At 33.7% G+C, this 22,340-nt stretch overlaps 1 long non-coding RNA gene across 1 annotated transcript; it reads left to right on the forward strand.

Moving 5' to 3' along the window:
* The first annotated feature begins 17,085 nt into the window (after positions 1-17,085).
* On the forward strand, positions 17,086-21,408 carry LOC123549794 (uncharacterized). The gene is made up of 2 exons (XR_008367229.1): positions 17,086-17,323; positions 17,578-21,408. It is a non-coding gene; the product is annotated as an uncharacterized LOC123549794 (long non-coding RNA).
* The last annotated feature ends 932 nt before the right edge of the window (positions 21,409-22,340 follow it).

Below are 22,340 nucleotides of genomic sequence, written 5' to 3' on the forward strand. Positions count from 1 at the left end.
AATTCGTTTTCTCTCATGGCATTTTTGTACATCATACAGTCACGTGTATGATCTTGTACAGTAGTAAGGGGATAAAGGACATAAGACACAAGTTACAGAATTTTAAGAACCAATCAAAACAAATATAACAAAAGAAAATTCATTCTATGCAAAGTTCTTAGTAATGTGTAACATCTATATTTGAAAGGGCCTAACATTTATTATTCTGGCTTAGCACTATAAATTATTTAATACAGGTCAGTATTTAGACAAAGCATTCTGCATAAATTCTAACATAGTTTGTTAGTGAAACAGGCATTTTGAATACTTCCGAGTATAGTGGATTTCTTAGCACAGATCGTTGTTGTTTTTTGTAAATCCTAATATAGTTATTTATTAAGACCAAGCATTTAATGTGCTTTCATCTAGACCAAGTATCTTTTGTAATTCAGTATAGATCGTTATTTAGACAAAGAGTTTTGTGTATTTCAATGTATAATTTTTAGCTTTTTAAGAAATCTTACAAGTATAAACGAATGCTCAGAAACGTCGAAAACAAAGACTGAAAACATTACAGCGCAAGAAGTTTACTTCGAATACGGCGATGTGCGTGGAAGTAGAACAATTGATTTAGTAGACGGTCTTCCTGGATATTACCTGATAATGGCAGGACCTGCAATCTGTGAGCAAGGTAATTTTTTAGTTATTTTCTAAAATAAGGCTGTATATGTTTTCAATTAAGATATAGAATGATGACTGTCATAGAATGTTATTTGAATGGTTTTATTACTTTTTCATCTATGAAAGGTAAAATTACATGAATGTTTATGCCAAATAATGATCGATATGATAAAATCCATTAATATATGTATAAAATAGAGAAAAGTGGTAACTTCACAGGCCGCTCAGCACGACAAAAACGAAAATTTTGCAGGCTCGGTTTGATTAAGCCTGTTCATGGACGGTAGTGGAAAAACATCTTTTAAAAAAAAAAACATTTTTAAACTTAAACATCTTTATAAATTCATCTTTTTTATACATTTCTTTTTGCAATAACCTGCTCAATTATCATTATAATTTAAACATCAGTAATGACCTTTTAATAGTTATAAATGATTAAGTTTCAATATAATTATATAAAAACAGATTATAGAGCAGCAAGTAACAAGTTTGCTTGTCAAAAGAATGGATATGTTATTCCGATGAAACAAAGGTGTGTGTATGACCTAGATCAATCCGGATTTCCACTTGGGTGTAGAGATGGAAGCCACTTACGTAATTGTGGTATGTATTTGCCTTCTTACTAAATGTCATTGTAATTGTTTGTAATTGCCCGTTTCCTTTTTGTTTTATCTAATAAAATGTGTTTGTTGTTCAAGAATTATCTAACAAATTGTAACAAAATACTACATTTAATATAGGAAATGCTTATTTACTTTTTGGCTTTTTGCAATGATTATCGTGAAATATCTTTTTGTAATCTAAATATATTTACTGTACTTTCGCATTGTATGATGCGATGTTTTCCATAGTATTGTTTGATGTTGTTTTTTTATCAGAAAATAAACATTTTATTTCACTGTGCTTATAAATCTAGAAAGGCAATCGGATGTGGTTGTTTCATAAAACTATACAAATTAACTAGAAGGTGCTTTGTAGAAAACCACATGTCTCCCCGAAAGCATAGTGGTAATAGGCAAGAAGTCTCTAGAGAGCAGGAGCGAAAGTCAAAGAGAAACGGATGAATAAGGATCAAGTACTCGATAGGGTGAACATCCTATAAAGTTTGAAGGTTCTGAGTCACGAGATTCTCTAGTTATCGATCGGTTTTCCATGTTCACACCTCAGCGACTTTGACATTTTACTGAGTGACAATAGGGGCCATCTACTCAGCATTTCATGAAGTTTCAACTTTCTGAGTCAAGTGAATCTCAAGTTATGGATTGGAAACGGTTTACCATTTTCTGGCCTCTGTGACCTTGACCTTTGATCGAGAGACCCCCCGTAAAAACATTAGTGACCATCTGATTTGTGAGCACTATTATCCAATGAAGTATGAAAGTTATATTTGAATTTTAATGATAAGAAATGAATCTTGACGGACGGACAAAATGATGGACGTCCGGAATGTCTCCCGAATAGGGGTGAGGGTTTGGGAGAGACATGACACAGTAATCACGTTCACTATATAGCTGAATAAAATAATCACATTCGGAACAAAGTTTAGTAAAATAATCACATTCATTAAATAGTTTGATAAAATTATCACATTCAATGTCTATTTACAAACAAGATATTTGAACATAGTATTATCAAGTTTAAAAAGGGATATAACTCAGAAAAATACAAAAATGGGACTTCCTTGAATACGTATGTTTTATTTAAATTAGATGGAAAATCTCGGATCACTTGGATACTTAAGGTACAGACGAACAGACAAAAAGTGTCATAATTCAACAAACATACTCAAACGAATACTAGTAAGTCCTTGCGATATGTGCATGTCGGCTTGGTGCTAAGGATATTTGCTAAGTTCTGTTTAATCTAACTCTAAAGCGCAGGACTCTGTGTGCTTTGCTCTTTGCATAGTTATACTAGGTAAAAACTATTAAAACAATTCTTTAGATGGTTTATACAAAATTTACTAAAATAAATATATCCTAAAAAAATGTCACATTAAATATTCAATCAAAATATCTCGAGTTTTTTTTTCGAGCGCAATGAAAGCAAATATGCATGTAAGCAAATAATTGACGCATGTATAGTGAAGATCATGCTTTGCCTGGTGTAAGAATTGATCATATCTAATATCTTGTTAAGCAAGATTGCTGTACATGCCAAAATAATAGTGTGCTTTATAAAAAAGATATATATGCCCGAGATAATTTTGCTTGGTTGTTTTCTGTCTTCAAAAGGATTTTATAGATTTAATCATTACATGGCTCTATGGCCGTGTTTAGGGTGCTCTGTGCTTCCGGGAAATCTACCGTTACCTTTTATATTTTGTAAGCACATCCTTTGTAAATAAAACATATTGAAAACATAATGAGCAGGTACTAAATTTCATATGATTAAAGGACAAGCGGCTATCTATTGATAAATTATACATATACATATTCATTATGTTTTACTGTAAACGACTATACGACGTAAATAACAAATTTAAACTACTACTTGTATTCTGCTTAGTCATAGAATAAAAACACCTGATCCTTCAAGCATTATTCAGGCACGGACGGGCTCCTAGGTAGAACCATCAACCTTCCGTATGCCAGGTGATTGGCTTCCTTACACGAAGTCATTCAACACCCAAAGCGAAGTTTCGAACCACGTGCAATGGTCAGAGATTAATGATTCAAAGAGAAAAACATTGACTACTCAGACCGGCAAGAAGACCCCCTCACCCTCCCCCCTCCAACTTTACACATTTATTCTCACACTATAGTTTGAATACTGTAACAAATAATCGAAACGTAAATCGACCACTGTAAAACTCAAGGAAGAGAACTAGTTAGTTTTGTAAATTAATCATCGATGAAATTTCCGAAATGTTACAAGTCATATGTGCAAACATCACGAAATACTTCAATGTAAATGGTACATATTTTTTAACGTTGTTCCTTTCTCTCTACGTTATACATGATGCCTAAGAGAGAACATTGACTCTCAACAAAAATAAAATAAAAAAAGGAGCAAACCTTCTTGGGTTACATACATACATATCATTTGAAAAAAAAGAGTTACCTTATTCTAAATATGTGTGATAAAATTGTTTTATTTATCGTTTTTCATTAACTAACGTTTGCTCTTCATGATTTAGAAAATTATGCTTGTCCACGGCATACCGTACGTTGTCCCGAGAGTTATTGCATTGCACCGAGATTTGTATGCGATGGTGAACTACATTGTCCAGGAGGCGAAGACGAAGAAAACTGTGGTAAGATAAAAATTCAAAACAAAGTGTTGTAAGAGAAGTCCCGAACGTCAGCATCTAATTGGCTGTTTATGAACACAATCGATAATAGCAAAAAATACTGTCACCATGCGAGTTTGTAAGATAAACTTTAACTTTTTAACTTTGAAATGAATAAATGAATGAATGAATGAATTAATTAATAAAGAGTTGCAAAGCTTCATATGTTGTGCATTCAGGTTGATCTTCTCTCTTTAGAATATATGAATGAATCAGATGGATATGACCTATTCAACAGCAAGAAAGAAAAACTTCCTCCCTGGAAATATATATACTGCCTTGTTGCTAATCACCTTAAATCAGTGTAGAAAATATATTTGCTATATGTTCTATATAATATTAATCTTCTGAGAGCTGTACACATAGGCCCATTTTAAATAACCTATAAACCCCCCCCCCCCCCACCCCCCCCCCCCAAAATAAAAACACCAAGAAATGTAGGAGTTTATCTTCCAAACTGACAGATAAATGTGGTTATAAGCACATGAGTAATAAGGTTTGTTTACATTTCCAGAAATGCAAAAAAAAAAAAACTCGTTGAAAATGTTACAAAAATGACAAGTATAGTTCAACAATGAAATAAAAACAGGAACTGGCCTACATGAAACATGAAAATGCCACTTTCACTGGGGGAAAAAATGAAAATTTTTTATGTCCGCCATTATCCGACTAGCCCGGAAGTAGAATAAATAGATTTTGTCAATAAGCACTTCACATAATTTTGTTTCTCAATGTAGGTTGTGCACCATCAAATAACGAAATACTTATAATACATGACGAAGAAGTCTCAAATGGCCTTGACGTTGGTTACGTTGTTAGGCAGTTCAAGACAAAAACAAATATTGTGAGAGTTTTGTCCTATAAAATTTCTAGACCTCTACTGGCATATGGTGTAAATCATTCCTTACTGGAAATACGTGATGTAGAAATCAACCGACGGTCAGACATTGAGGCGTTATTTGAGTGCCGTTATAAAGTTATGGCAAAAGAACTTATAGAATCAATACAGTTTATAAATACCGGGTTAAAAGGTATTATTTTGGTTCAAAGCGATGAAAAGTCTGAAGCAGTAAACCAGGAGATTTTAGAAGATATTTCTTCCATTGGAAATGATATACGAATTTATCGTACAATGGAAAGTTTCGAACAACAGTCTACATTAGATAATCAGACTACGTTACCTGTGGTGAATGATGTCTATATAAAGAGATGGAAATACTTTAAAGCAGTTGGGGCAGAGTACTTCAGTGAATTGTGCAACAGTAAGTTTTTTATTATATAAAAACGATTTCATGTCATAGAGTGTGCGGAGTTACCAACACTGTTTCTATAATGATTGCACAATATATGTTCATATCTGTCACGTATATAATTGTGAAAAACATCACGATCTTTTAAAATCTAATGCTATCGCGGATACAAGTGCTATAATTTTACCTGCAAGAAATAATAAGAAACATCGAAATCGAGGCTGCTAAATTTTATTGATGAGGAGATAATAGTAGTACTTCAGCTCAGAGGTGTATTATTGTCTGGATATATGACAACATACAGTTTATTTATTGTTTCCGTATAACATAATTCAACTTAAGCTTTGCAAGGGGCGTTAGAAATGAAATTAAAACAAACCTGCCTTATATAAGCCTTATCTTTAGATTCATACTTTATTTTGAAATCAGTAGATGTGTTACATATCGTTTCAGTAACTTCTAAAGTAAATTGTCCAAATGGATATAAATGCGCAGCCAGTAAATCATGTATACCAGTGGAACAAGTATGTGATGGCTACAGACACTGTTTGCACGGAGATGACGAAATACTGTGTAACTTTCAATGTCCAATATACTGTTCATGTTCAGGATTCTATGTAAACTGTAGCGAGGCTGACTTTGAGCTGCCAATGATTTTTTCAATTCCCGGGAATACACGCCATCTTGATCTAAGCTTAAACCACAAGTTAACCTTATTATTAGAGGAATCAAGCCTAAATATTAAGCTTTTATCAATATTAAATGTATCCAACTGCAATATAAAATCAATATCTCAAAATGCATTTGATAAAATCCGGAACCTATTAGTTCTAGATTTAAGTTTTAACAAGTTAACAAGAATTTCGAATTTTGTGTTTAGTAGTTTAAAACAACTTACAAAACTTATTCTTCTTGGAAACAATGATTTGGCAATAATTGAGAAACATGCGTTTGACAGTTTATCTCATGTCCAGAAGTTAGATTTTACAAACTTGAAATTACGGAAGATCTCAACGAGGACATTTGCTGGGTTGAATTTAAAAACTTTGGACTTGTCGAATAACAAAATACAAGAAATTGAAGACTTTGCGTTCAGTGATTCAGCTATAGGAAACATTAATTTTGAAGGAAATGACATAGCAATATTTAATAAAGAAATATTCACAGGGCTCATCGGTTTAAAAACTTTAAAGACGTCAGCTTTCAAATTTTGTTGCATTCGACCAAATTATGTTAGCGAAGAAAACTGTTACCCGCACAAAGATGAGTTTTCGTCGTGCGAAGATCTAATGAGGCACCCAGCTTTACAGTTCTTGCTTTGGTTGCTTGGCGTAGCAGCTTTAATCGGCAATTGTCTGACGATTATTTATAGGATCAAGTACGATAGAAAAAGGCTTAAACTAGGATTTGGAATTTTTGTCACAAACCTAGCTATAGCAGACCTGTTTATGGGAGTTTACCTCGTGATTATTGCTGTTGCAGATGCAACTTTCAGGAAAAGGTATTTGATGAAAAACGTGTTTATTTATCTAAAAAGATCTTTCAATGATAACGTATCAGGTAACGTTGTCAATAAAACTGGAAGAATTTGGCCGCGCACGACTTAAGAATCCCTACAATACTGCAAGAGTAACTATTCTTGTCAAATCTAGCGGTAAAAGTTAATGTTATTTAAAAACAAAATTATGACCCCCTGATACCTTAATTTTCATTACTTATAATAAGAGAGCGTGATAAATGGAAACAGATTTGATTCTCAAAATCCAGACAGACGGGATCTTTTCGCAGACGTGAAACTTTTATAACTATTTTGTCGAATATTTTCGACCGTCAGAAACGCCGTATTGACTGTAATGTCTGGTTACTACAAACATTAGAAGACCATATTTTGTCATTTTTATTATTTGTTGAGTTTTATTTTCCATTTTAACAAATTTAACAGAGACTGATCTCTGCAAAGTCGTACGCATCTAAAAGGACTGTTTTAATTGTAGGTTCACCAAACGTCTTTTATAAATGCTTTTCATAATTTATACGTATTTGAATAAAAACTGCGACAATATTGCAAAAGGTATGAATATCTGTTTGCTTCTTCGGAAATGGAAGTTTGCTACTGCAACAAAAGTATATTCATGTCTGTGACAATTTTACAAGTACAAGGGGTGATCAGGAAGTTCGTAGACAGTTGCTAGAAAAACATGCAACTCTATATACGTTGAAACTATACATATGTTTGAAGGTTGATATATTTTGTCCACGATGAATAAATACCAGGTAAAAAATTCAACAATAAATAAGTTAGAGCCAATAACAAGAACACAGTAAGGCGTACCCGGAGCATGGCAGCGTACAACATGTGACGTTATGATAACGTTAAATATTCCATCACACTTTTGCAACGTAATCACCGCGGATTTGAATTGCATTTTCTATGTCTCTGTAAACATTAAGCATAGGTATCGCTGAACCAGTCACTGTCGTATGACAAAACAACATTTTGCTCACTAGTGGTCACTGTCTGGACATCGGGAACCTGGTGCTGTGGGATCATGTCCAAACATAAACATGTGTTTCTACCGCTTTTCTGTACTCTTGCCTTTTGAGGAGGGGTCCCTGGAGTTTTCCATATACCGGACTGGGATTTCGTCTCCGGCTCAAAGTGCCATAACCTAGTATCGTCGGTTATAACTATGCGGTCAGGGAATTCTTCGATTTCACGCTCATACCGAGGGACGAACTCTTCCGAGCAGCGAACGCTGGTTTCCCGCTCATGATCCTTAAGGGGTCGCGGCACCCAGCGCGCGCACTTTAGACATGCCTTACTCTGTTTTCAAAAGGTCACGCCCTATAGAAGTGCAAACATCTAGTTCAGAAGCTAAAAGAAAGTTGCCTGTCACTGTACACCATATCTTTTACTTTCTCTGAAAAATGAACATTTCACCTTATACGGCCGGCCACATCGATGATCGTCTTCTATAGAACATTTTCCTTTCCGAAACCGTCGAAGCACCCTACTGCATTTCTTGGTCGTACTGGAACTCTAACATCTTTAACGTTTCACTTGGTGTCTTGTCTAATCCCGTGCAATACTTAATTGCTGCCCTTAACTCGACGTCGCCCGTTGAAGTCATGGTTTTGAAATTTCAGTTAGTGAAAACGCAGTTAAAGTGTTTATATCTTTCAACCGGAAACACAGAGAAACGTCAAACTTTCCAGTAATGACGTCACAAATGACAGCAGACGATTGCGCGGAGTCATACGCAAAAGGAAATGGTAGTAATCAATTTAAGAAATGTTGAAAAGTGCGTAATTTTTGACGTGCTTCTGGTATGCCGATGCGCGTTGCTATGGACACTGATAATTCAGCGAATAAAATAAAATGTATTTGTATTTCAACTGCACGTTTCATAGTAATGCGACAAATAATAAGGACATTATACGAACAGTTTACGAACTTCCCGATCACCCTTCGTACGTACACTTTCCCGTATGGGTATTTATATTACTGAGCATTAGTCGTCTTGTTCATATTTTCTTTAATATTTACTTGTGTGCAGAAGAGTGCAAAACATTGTGAAAATATAATTAATATCAATAGTTAATACAAAATATTAACAGATGATAACAGAAAGCTTATGTGAATATTTCAGATACATTTTCGTCTCTGATTACTGGAAAAACAGCGTGTGGTGTAACTTTGCAGGAGTTATGTCCACAATTTCATCAGAAGCCAGTGTCTTGTTTCTATGCCTCATAACCTTGGACAGGCTACTGGTCATCAAGTTTCCCTTTGGTGATGTCAGATTTTCTAAAGAAAAGGCATTAACTTGCACTATATGTACATGGCTGTTTGCTGCTACTGTTGCGCTGTTACCTGTCTCATACAATGAATACTTTAAAAATAGCTTTTATTCAAGATCAGGAGTTTGCATTGCACTGCCTTTAACAAGGGATCGACCGCCTGGTTGGGTATATTCCCTAGCTTTATTTGTCGGTTTGAACTTCATTACATTCATAATGGTTGCATTTGGACAGTTGTCCATTTTTATTGGTTTGAAAGAATCAACTGGTATCGCCACTACAGCTGAAGCTGCAAGGAAGAGAGATTTGAAAGTTGCAAGAAATCTACTTCTAGTGGTTGCTACAGATTTTTTGTGCTGGTTTCCTATTGGGATCATGGGTATAATCATTGTTGTATTTCAATAGCTGCTTATATAATTCTACCAAAGCTTAAATTGTTTAAAACTTGTGAACTAATTTATAAATGAGACAAAACATAAATATGTATTCTTCATTTCTACCGAACATTACATATATATACCCCCGAAATAATTAATATTTTTGAATACAGGATGTATGTGTGGCGAACTAACACTTTCGACTAATGGTGCCAAAGTAGTCACGAATAAATATGTCTGTTTTAATTGTATACTTTGATTATCTGTAGGAATGCTTGCCTTGACCGGTCATGTAATTTCCGGCGATGTTTATGCTTGGGCTGCAGTCCTGATATTACCAATCAATTCTGCGCTTAATCCGATCCTCTACACTTTGACTGCGATTATCGGGAAAACGGTATGCTAATTGAGCTGATTATTATCAACAACTTTACAACACATTACAACACATTAATTCTATTATTATTATTGCACGGCTACTAAACGCTAGCGCCACCACCAAATTGTGGTGATAAGGAAAAGAGCTATCGACATTTCCGTGGTGCAGCTATCGCCCGTTTGAAAATGTAAACACATGAGTGAAATTTATATTTTATCTTATATTTTTATTGATAGAATTTTTTTTCAAAAATCGAAGAATGTAGTTCCGTGTAACAACACTTTAACTAGCGGTTGGCTGTGATTTCATTAAAATAATATGCAAATTGTGGTGTCAGGAGCTTTTCTCCCGAATCTGACAGTGGCACATTTTCATATTGGCCAGTATTCGAACACCATTCCGATTAATGGACACACTGTAAGAACATACCTGCGCATGCAAATGGTGTAGAAATGATAAATAACTATATAGGCACACACCATGAATAATAGAATCTCGGGTTAGAATAAATATTCCAGGATTTTTAAAAGTGGTGGCGCTATAACTCTAGTGATGGCGCTATACAGTAGTGGTGGCGCTGTTATGGCATTCAGTAATACGTACTGCTGACGCATCCGAAACAAAACAAACACCAACATTCTCTAACTGATAATATTCCTGCAAGGAATCATGTTATTAAAGAAAGAAAAACACGATCATAGTTTATTTACCTTTATGAAACATTCTCTATTCGAGAAAAAAAGAACAAAAGACTCACAGACCCTTGGGACTCTTGTAGTCAAAGTAAATTTCCTTTGTTTAAAATGTTAATGTAGAATTATTTTCTAACCTTTAAATCTCCTACCTAAATACAAACGTAAGTGTACTTTGAATTCATGACATGAAAAATAGTAGCAATACTTTTCTTTCAAATAAAGATTGTGTAGAATTTATTTGTTATATTAAGATTCTGAAAGTTACTTGCCTTTGTATTTTTACGTCGTTTGCATGCATTGTAAACAAAAGACCCTACTTTCACAATTCTTTCTGAAAAAGTACAGTACATTTTTAATTCCAGTCGATTAAATATGATTAATCAATACAGCTTAGATGCACAATCTGAATCCATATACATGTAGACTATTTTGCGACCATGTACAGGTTACTACATGTATTTTGTTGAGTAACGTAATTTGGGTGTAGTGTGGGATAAGTTGATAACATCAATTATTGTAGAAATTTCCGTGGCTTGCAGTCAGACATTTACGTATTTTAAAATTGAATATATCAGCCACTAATCATATACAACAGCGCCACCACTACTGTATAGTGCCACCACTTGGGTGATAGCGCCATCATTTTCAAAAATAGTCGTGTTTTAACTTTTTACTGTGTTTTCCGAGATTCTTTGGTATATGGGAATACTTGTTATTCAGTTCTACACGATTTGCATGCGCAGGTATGTTTTTACAGTGTGTCTTATCATCGGAATGGTGTTCGAATACTAGCCGATATGAAAATATGCCACTGTCAAATTCGGGAGAAAAGCTCCTTTCACCACAATTTGTATATTATTCTAATGAAATTACAGCCGGCCTCTAGTAAAAGTGTTGTTACACGGAACTACATTCTCCGATCTTCGAAACAAGTTCTATCAATAAAAATATAAGACAAAATATAAATTTTACTCACGTGTTTACAAGTAGAAACGGGCGATAGCTGCACCACGGAAATGTCAATAGCTCTTTTCCTTATCACCACAATTTGGTGGTGGCGCTAGCGTTTAGTAGCCGTGTATTGGCCTGACTTTGAATTATCAAAAATAAGGCGTAATTCAGTTGTTTAATATAATTTATTTCTATTAATTTGAAATAATACCAAAAGTGAATTCCCAAACCCGAAATTTCAATACAGACAATGTACGGTTCAATGCGGTAGGGCATATATTACACTATTCAATATATAATGAGTGATTCTTTAAACAGTATAACTTTTACAGTTCATTGGAAACTAATATGAATAAAAACAAACGTATAGCAATATATAATTTTCCTAATATAATGAACTAAATTCATGATGAAGTGAAGAATAAAGAACTTAATCTTTAATCATTGTTCATTTTAATCTCAGACTTTTCGACCAAGTACAGAAGAGGATTCGGCAAAACAGATTATGAAAGGTTTGTTATTTTCAGTTAAGCAGCTGAGTTTCAATATTTTTTATATATATGCATTGACTAACTATAACTATTATTATTCAACTTTACAATATTACACACTGTATTAGAACAATTTCAAACATCATATGAAACAGACAGAGCTAATACAAAACATAACTGAGCCAATATGAGAAAAACAGGGCCAATACGAGAAAAACAGGGCCAATACGGAATTCAAGCATTTTGATTGGTTCAAAAGAGAGGGCCAATACGGAGAAGTCACTTCCGTTAGATTTTTAAATGACGCCATTTTGTTTTACATCAGAGTTATAGATAACATTTTTTCTTTCACATTTTGACAAAAAATCATCTAACATGTTCATGTAATAACCAAGTATAACTGAGCGGGGTGTACGTCTTCATAGATTACAACGATACTTTCGCTTATTCGGTATTGTGTAAAATGCAAGTGTTTCCTGTCAGAAATTCTGGCAGTTGTCAAGGACAATAATGAGAAAATACGGAAACTCAGATTAATTAAAAGGATGAGACTTATCTTTAACATATATTTTTATAGTGTGGACTATTTGTGCAATGATAAATAGCGATTCAAATGCTGGAAAATGGATGAAGAGTGTCAGTTGTGAACTGCAAACAATTTCGGATAAGAATTAAACGAGGCATGGGAGTGTATAATGTGTGGTTGGTTGGTTGTATTATCTTGATCAACACATATGTGTACAATTGTGTGTCTCGTTGCCTGCAGCCGAAAATGAAATGACTTTTAAAGCAGTTTTATCACAGTTCAAATGATAAGATAACTCACTAAAGAAAATAAATAGGAATTCAAAAAATAAGGTAAGTTCTAGTTACTCTTGATTATGTCACATCAAAAAAATCTCTCAAAATTATTCTCAAGTACCAACATACAACTCATTCTGTTTTACCGACTAAAATGATTATGATTTCTAAAATAAGTCTAAACAACTTGTCAAGATTTTTCACCTGGACGCGCATAGCTGCCATAAGGTAACTCACTGAGTTCTTGTACTGTTACCGCCAACAGTCGAAAGTGGAATGATAATATTATCACTAATCAAGCGATTTCATATTGGCCTAGTTATTTGTCCTGGGGCAGTCGTATACGACAACCCTAGAACAAATAACAAGGCCAATGTGAAATTGCTTGATTAATAACATTATATTACTACTATATTCTATATTATGTAAGAAAACACTTTTGTATGTTTAGTAATATAAATACTATTGGTCTTTATGCTGCCTTCATTATTGTAACGTTAACAATAGACCAGTCATGCGCCAGTGAGTTCCTGTCTTTGATAATTTTCTGCATCTACTGACAACATTAGTCCACGAGTGGAATTTGTCTCAGTTTCATTATACAGTCCCTGGCTCGCGAATTTTGCTTTTTCTGCGTTACCACTGGCACAAATATTTACCCTAGGTGGAAAATCGCGACTGCACCACAAATGAAGAGGGTGACACCTAGACTAGCCACTAGACTGATAATAACTATATTTCTATATTTTTCCCTTTTTTGACAAATTCAATTTCATAGAGACAAAAGCCAGTCTATTTTAGAGATTTTCACACAGGACTGATGTTGAAATTATGATATTGGACATATAATATAGACTGGCTCAGTTCACTACATTCAATCATAAAAATGTAAAAAGATATATCATAGTCTAGGAGCTAGTCTAGGTGAGACCCCGCGATCTACTATAGATAAAATGTCCACGGCGATTCGCAATGAAAAATCTCAGCGGGTCGCTCAGAATTGCGATGGCTCGCGGTGAATTACCAACAGTCACCGCGAGATCCAGATGAGGTTTGCTAAGGCGTATATTTATACACTTTACAAATGATATAACGTACTATTTGCATTCGCGTGTATTGCAAATATCTTAAAAACTACTTTATGTATCTTTATAAAATTTTAATTTTATTAAATACGCTTTTAATAACTTAAATGCAATAATATTTATAATCATAGTTTACTTTTATCACGAAAACGTAGACTTTAAAAGGAATTAAATAAAAGCGGCGCCGTCATTTCAAATCTTGTCTGTTTCCTTCAAATTGGATTGCTACTGTGTAAGAATTATACTTGGTATATAAAAGATCCATTCTTTATATCAACATACTCATGCTACGTACAGTAATGTCAGTGTCCTTTATTATTTTAAAAAATATCAAACTTTACTAACGATAAATTCAACTCAACCACATCGAATAATGAAACACATTGCGCAGGTAACTGTCGTGACAATGTGTGTTTTACAAAATACCAAACTTGCTGAATTATTTCATAAACCAAGATAAACTATAGAAATATTCGGCTTAAAGGACAATTTAACGCCTTCAAGTAGCTTTTTGATAGGAATACCTAGCACATGAAGAAACTTCTGATTTTTCCGGGTTAATAGTGCAATTATTGAATCAAGCGACTCACTAGCACATTATTTCTTTTGTATATTCGGAGTTAATAGTGCAACTATTGAATTAAGCGAGTCGCTGCTAGTTTTCGTTTTCTACTAATTTTGTTTATTAGTAACTTGTCGAAATTTCAACGATCAAATTATGCATTGATAACTAAAAGACAATAGAAAGTACTACCGACAAATTAGACCCAAAAATTGCAGATGGAAGAAACTTCGTTAAGTAATATAGAAAACTGGTTTTATTTACGTGTTGTATTAGTATTGCAGTACACACATTCTATGGGCATTGTTGATTGATAAGCATCATTTATTTGGTATTTATTTTGGTTTCTTTTCGCCCAATTATTGTTAATTTAATTGTAGTATATAGCGAAATGTTTACACTTATCGGCTTAATTAAAATAAAGGCCTTTATATGGAGCTTGTAGACTGTTCATTTGGCAACTGCATACATATCATTAACCTAATAAATTTCTCACTACTTCCAACAGAGGTTACTTCCAACAGAGGTACATTGATAGAATACGGTTTATCTTTACTATTCATTCATATTTGCTAACATCAGTTTTGACATCTTTTGTACAAATGAAACTCAATAATGTGACTTTATCCTGTTGTTATATATTCCAAAAACAATGATTGCACGTTTATAATAAAATCATTTTACCATCCTTTTGTAAATTATGTATATATATTTTGTATAAGATAATACCAAATTACAATGATATAACCCTTTTCATTATATGATATTGACAAAATATTGCGTTTTCACTATATATGTAGATATTCAAATTTTACACAATACGGCCGCATTTTAAAACAAAAATATATTAGAAATGGCAAGACAAAGAAACTTATTTTATATAAAGATAGTTGTTATCAATTTTTGTAAGTAGATAAATTACACATTACGAATGTATGTGTAACTGAAAGGATTCATGCAAAACATGTTTGAAATTATTATTATTATTAAAGATGATGAAATGCCATTTACCTTATTATACATTGTATGCATTTATAGCGTCATTCTCTTACCTGTAAATCGCGGCGATCCACCACACATAACGAATTAATAAAACAATATTTGACGGCATAAGGAAATAAAACTGAATGACAAGTTGTGAAACTGAAGGTTATGATACAATATTAAGAATACTTTTCAAAACTACCTGATTGTATAAAATGAAACATCCTAGCACAATTCTATTATATAACGATACAAGACAGAACATTTTAATATAGAATATCAACTGTACATGAAATGAGACGGGTTAGGTAACAGTGAGACGTGTTGACATATTTTAGTTAATTCAAATTTGTAAGACAAAACACCTTCAGACTGATGTTTATCATGTCCAGAAAGCAATGTAAAAATAGGTTGATCGAATCATACACGCAAACATATAGGTATAAAACCTAATTGAAAGAAAGTCAAACAAATGTGTACAAAGAGTAAGTAATTGGAAACAAGTGATCTAGTAGCAGATATATAATTAAGACAGCTGACTTTAATAAAATGTAGGTACGCCTTAAACGAGCTTGATTGTAGAAGAGGCATTAATCCTTCAGGCTTAAATACAATAATGTCGTATTCACCTCCCCTACCTCAAAGACAAATTTCTACCAAAATATTAGGAAAATTTCTACCGTTTCCTAAACTGACGAAATAACATCCAATTATGAATCAGGATTACGTCATAGTAACGGTATGTTATTCAGCAAAACATATAGTCAATAGTATGCAACATAAAGATTAAATATGAATGTTTATTTTAATTTTGTTTAACCTTAAAGACTATTGTAAGATATCTTAACAAATCAACATAACTCAAAAAGGAATAATATATAATATTCTAGCAAAAAATGAAAACAAATGCTTTTCTTGTCACTTTTCGGGGTGTTTTACAGGATAGAAAACATGTCTTTTCAGAGAGATCCTTGCACTCGCGTTTTGTTAAACTGATATAAGCGAGTTCCGTGGCAAAGCGTAAACGTATTACGGTCCAAAAATAGGTAATTCAAAAGGAAATGACATCAACGAGAAAACGCAATGCAGAAATTTCCGCACATTTCATGAAAATTAAATGACGTTAAGTGAAAATATCTTAATTAAATCTTTTTACGCAATTTATGCTAGAATAGTGTAAAAGCATGTCCATTTCGTGTTATAGCATTTTCAGATTCTCACGGGAAACGTCGGTACACTCGTCCTAATGGGCTTAGGCACCAACAAGTCTCTCGGAATTTTGCAGATGGTATAACAAGAATAAACATACAATTACCCTATATCATAGTGTTATTATATTAGTTAACTCTATGTTTCTAAACACAGCTAACGTCTTGTCATAGGAGGTCGTCGAAATCAAATCTTTTCCAATTATTATACTACCGTTCCTTTCAGCTGTCACGTAAAAAAGATACGAGTTCACTACATTCTAATTACCAGTGTTACAATAGAAACACGCCGCCCGTTGTGATGAACTGTGGAAAGTTAGAAATTATAAGCGATACTTTGTACATACTGCATATGTAAACCTCTAACAAAGACTTTGGTATTTATAAACTTGCATGAAAGATATCTCTAGTTCTCGTAGCTGGGACCAAGTAAAATGGAAAGTAAATTCGATGACCTAAAGCTTTTTTCTAAACTAATTGTTTTTGCTCAGTATTGTTCAACGATATCAGTTATACAATGTGTTATGCCTTTGCTTTTTATTCAGAAATCGGAGAGGGTATTTTGAAGTTCGAAACAATTCGTCATTGCATCACACAGAAGAGACCTCCGTTATCAAAATATTGCACTCTGGATAAAATAGCCGAGGGTGATCTTGATATTCCATTATCTACAATTTTAAGAATTGCCGCTAAGCTTGCACAAAGTATCGATGTATTGCATTGTAGTTCTTTGGAAATAAAACCCCTAAACGACGGAGCTGTCCATCTTCGGACTTGCAACAAACGTGTAAGTATAAAACAGTTAAAATCGAAATCGTTTGATCATAAGTTATTGACATTAAACCATCGTTTGCGAGCCAATCTTTGATCCGGCGAAAAATATCAACGCACTAGTATTTATATTGTCGTCAGTTTATCTTTTTATGCAAGTGAACTATGGCATAATTACCTTATTTCTCGTTTATTGGTGTGTGTTTTTTGTTAAATCAACTGTATATTTGTTTAGTAGTTAAACGGTGTATTAATTATTTCTATTTTTAGGTTACAGGGACAGTAAAGGTTACAGGAAAACTCTTAATTTCATTTAAGCCTGAAGGAAAATCTACCAACATTAACGAGCTTGGGATAATTTTGAAGAGTCTGATTAATGCTAAAATGAAGAAACGTTTGCAACAGTTTTAAAGTGTCCAACACACTGTTTATCGTCTCCCCGATCCTAGTAAACTACTTTATTCTCCGCGCCTGCCAAGCAGGAAAGGAATCAAACAGCAGAACAGAAGGCAATTTGTGTCGGACATCACTTTGAAAATTCCTTCGTTTTCAGTTTGATGAATGCGCCGGAAAGAAGGTTATCTTTTTCGCGTGTAATAATTTTATTATATTTTATTTTAAATATTGATTTGTTATATTGTATGCATTGTTATTTGCAACATTTATTTCATATGATAGTGGGTATTCCAACCGAAATTCGGGATACTGCTTTGGAAAGTTAATTTATGCTAATTTTAAACTTTTTTATTGTGTTACTTTTATTGGTACAGTATATAAGTAAGTTTTATACAACTACTTCTGTATAAGTGTTGTGCATTTAAGGATTGTTGTATGTTGTGTATCAATTTTTACCATGTCGTTGTTTCTGTGTATTAAACTCACTCTGCAACTCTTTAAAGGTACAAGACTCTTTCATCTTAATGTAGACATGGCTATGCCCATTCCTCTTTCGGTAATCATGGCTATGCCCATTTCGGTTATCAACACTGAACTTATTACACAGTACGTACGTCTGGAACAAACATCCATAAACAGTCTTACATTTTTAGTTTTATACTTTGATTATTTTTTTAAGGTAAGTATTTATGTGTTTAATGTTTGATATGCATAATTATAGTCAAACTTTTACAAATGTCACCTAACAATAAGGCACAAAAACTGGCCTTTGAACCAAGGTGACTTGCATTTTAAAGTTTCCTTGACCTTTGACCTTTAGCAATATCAGAACAACGGTCTTTCTTGAGAGGTGGCTGATTGCACAACATTGACCGTTTGTCTTTCCAAAATACCAGTTGATCAGTATATGACTGTATTATAGTGGTAAAGGTGTTTATAGTAGTGAACTGTTTAGTCAATATCCATTGCTGCGTATTCAGAAGCTGTTTTCCTAAGGAGGAGGTGAAGAAAACAACAACAACAACCAACGTATTCGTCAACATATAACACTTGGGTTATAATTTACTTGTTCCTTTTAAACTGTGAGTTTCATGCCCCTAGGCGGGATAACATGATGTTTGTTGTGTTTCATTCATTGTACATCTTAGACCTTCCTCATCATATAACTTGAAAGTATCATATAGAGCCCACATTCCTGATTAGACAGGCTTGATAACATCTGAGCTAAGTTTGAAACTCCATCATTTCGGACGAACAACTATGTAAGTCTGAATTTAAACACAACATTGTGTATACAATGCGTTTCATTCCATATACTGAAACTTAGAGGTTAATTTCGCATATGGGTCAAGATCAGTCAATAATTAGGTCACTAAATACAACAATAAAAATCCTGCTCACACTACAAAGGCAATGTGTTTTCTCCAAAATTCATGAAACCCCACCAGACTACTTGTTTGCCTAGGGTATACAACAATGACACAAGTAACGTTATATCACCTCCTGTTCTATCAGTACTACGTACACTGCTTTGATTGGCGCGGAGTTTCCTTTCTTACTTGTAGATAATGTAGCAAAAATGATTTGTATGCTTGTTGGGGACCGAACTTTTGTGAATTTGGTGCATGTTCCTCAAATTTATCTTTTTTTATTTATGAATGTTGTAATGTATTTGTTCTTCTAATTTATCATTTTAAACATTGTTACAAACATTTTATAATTAGTCCTTTTATTCGTACTCAAAATTTTCACATTATTCCGCTTATGATAATTTGATTTATATATTACTTTGCACAAATACTCGCCATGATGAGACGACGTGTTATGCGCAAAACCCTAGCTCAAATGTCAAGGTCACAATTTGAGGTCAACAGGCTTTTTTTCCTGTACGATCCATAACTCTGTCATCCATCAAGGGATTACAATATTACTTGGCATAAATATTCCCCATGATGAGATACCTAGCTTAAAGGTCAAGGTCAAGGTCACATGTTGAGATCAAATGTCAATAGGATTTTTTTCCTGTCCGGTCTATAACTTTGTCATGCAAAACAAGATTTAAATATCAGTTCACACAAATATTTCTCTGGATGAGACAATATGTCAGGCACGAAACCCGGGTCCTTAGCTGAAAGGTCAAAGTCACACTTGGAAGTCAAAGGCCAAAAGGGTTTTTTTTTCCTGTCCAGTCTGTAACTCAACAATCCTTAAAGGGATTTTAATATTACTTGGCACACATGTTCAACACTATGAGACAGAGTGTCATGCGCAAGAACCAGGTCCGTAGATCTAATGTCAAGGTCACACTTAGAGGCCAAATGTCAGATACAAGAATGACTTTGTCCGGAGCATTTCTTCTTCATGCATGGAGGGATTTTAAAGTAACTAGGCACAAATGTTCACCATCATGAGTCGGATTGTCATGCGCAAGAACCAGGTCCCTAGGTCTAAGGTCAATGTCACACTTAGAGGTCAAAGGTCAAATTCAAGAATGACTTTGTCCGGAGCATTTCCTCTTCATGCATGGAGGGATTTTGATGTTACTTGGCACAAATGTTCATCACCATGAGGCTCCCTTCTTGTTAGAATTACTTTTCTTTGTGTTACTTTAAATAGCTTATATTGTAACTTTTTACTACAGGCCGTAGGAAAAAATCGACACCACTTTTCTGTGGTACAATATGCATGTTACATCCAATTTTTAGGTATATTTTGACCTATCTCTACCTGGTAAAGAGTTTTATGTGGACTTATATTATATAGATGTTTTTTTTTATTGTTTTACTTCCCTTTTTTGTTACTATAAATATCAGTAGGTGCCTTCTAGTAGTGTCTTTGTATTGCATGGCAATACTTCATTCACTTGTTGTTATTGTTATAGTAGCATTTTATTAAACTGCGTAAATTGTAATTAATATGTCTTCATGGTAGCTTTAAATTATTTCACAACATTGTGTCCGCAAATGTACCACGATGATCTATAAGCTCATTGATGTACTACTTTAGGAAAAAAGTTTAGGAAAACAAGAAGAGGCTGTTCTATCGAATACAATCTTGCTATGATAGTCTTTACCTGAGTATGACTAATTCTGTACTGGTGAAAACATGTAACGAATTGTTCTATTAATAATCTGACCATGAAATGATTTTTTCATTCATTGTTCCGCCTGTGTATTCCTTTAAGACTATTTCATGATATACATTGTACTTTGAACAGTTTCAATGACGACGAATATGTAAGCTAAGAATAATATATAGTAGATTCAAATTAACGCATTGCATCGTTTGTTTAACGTTATATGATGAGTTCTAGCTTCTTAGCATATGTTCTGTCGGAGGAATATATGTTTCTATCGTGTTATGTTTATCAAAATGGTTACTCGTAACAAAGGCAAAGGTGTCAAATGCGATATATTTTTTGGAACTCGTACATGTACGATTGCTTTCTGTAATTCAATAAATGTTTGGTGTGTCAAAATCCGGAACATTACAAATTGTTCACAAAAATAGCCTAACATATTCAACTGTTTTGGATTACAGTTATTTATCTAAAAAATGGAGGCGCTCATTTCTGTGCGCAGAGAATTTTACATTAAATATTACGAGTACACGAACGAGTACCAAATTGCAACCACTCTATTATTTCTTAAACTTTTATGCTGATATAGTCCTTTTTGTACTTTATGTAGTTGTTGTAATAAATAAAACTAAATCGAAGTGGTATTGTTGTTTTTATTTTGAAAAAGGGTTTTGTTTGTAGAAAAACTTTATGGCAATCTGATCTAGTCATTACGGACAGATTTACATATTTGAGAATATGAAGTATTTGAATGCTTATTTATCGCAAACCAAAGTATGATGATGTCTCACTTTGACACATGTGGAGTCGTTGTGAACTTTTAAGCACCATGGTGCTTGTTGCTACTCCTGATAAGAAAGATTTTGACCTGCCAAGAAACCAACCGTTTAGTTTATTTGAAATGGCACTGTAGCGTATTTGAAACATGTCGTATTTAGAAATAAAAACTGACGGTGTCTTTTAATGATTATAAGTACGTGATTTACTATCATAATATCAGATTCTTATTTAGCTGGGCGTTCTTTGCATAGAATAGTGTGGTGTCTGCGTCCAACATTGTTTGAAGTTTTGCGTGCAAGATCATGCCTTAGTAAGCATTGCATGTATTGCAATGAAATTTCGCAGAAGGCTTCCCAGTCATCAAAACCAATGAAATGAGGAAGTTTGATACATCTTGCTTTTTTCCGACTTAGAATGTTTGGTTTAGCGTGCAGCTAACTATCAAGCTGCATCTCAGTAATAAATACATATATTGAATTGAACTTCTCACAAGATATCATCATCATCCAACGACTATTCATAATCAAGTTTAGGAACATTTGGTTGAAATTAATTCAAATTATGGTCCTTATTTGACTTAAAAATTGTTCACGTTTTACTTGCAGAATGTTGTTATTGCCAAACAAATTCAGGTTGTAATTAATTGCAATAAACTTACTCAGAATAACTAGTCATGCCAGATTATGGCCTTTGTTTGAAATTGTCTGACGGTTGCTAGCGCTGTCTTATGGACAGTTTTTTTCTTCACATCTTTTTGTATTTCAAACTTGCTACATAA

This window comes from Mercenaria mercenaria, chromosome 15 (assembly GCF_021730395.1).
Source record: "Mercenaria mercenaria strain notata chromosome 15, MADL_Memer_1, whole genome shotgun sequence".
Classification (NCBI taxonomy): domain Eukaryota; kingdom Metazoa; phylum Mollusca; class Bivalvia; order Venerida; family Veneridae; genus Mercenaria; species Mercenaria mercenaria.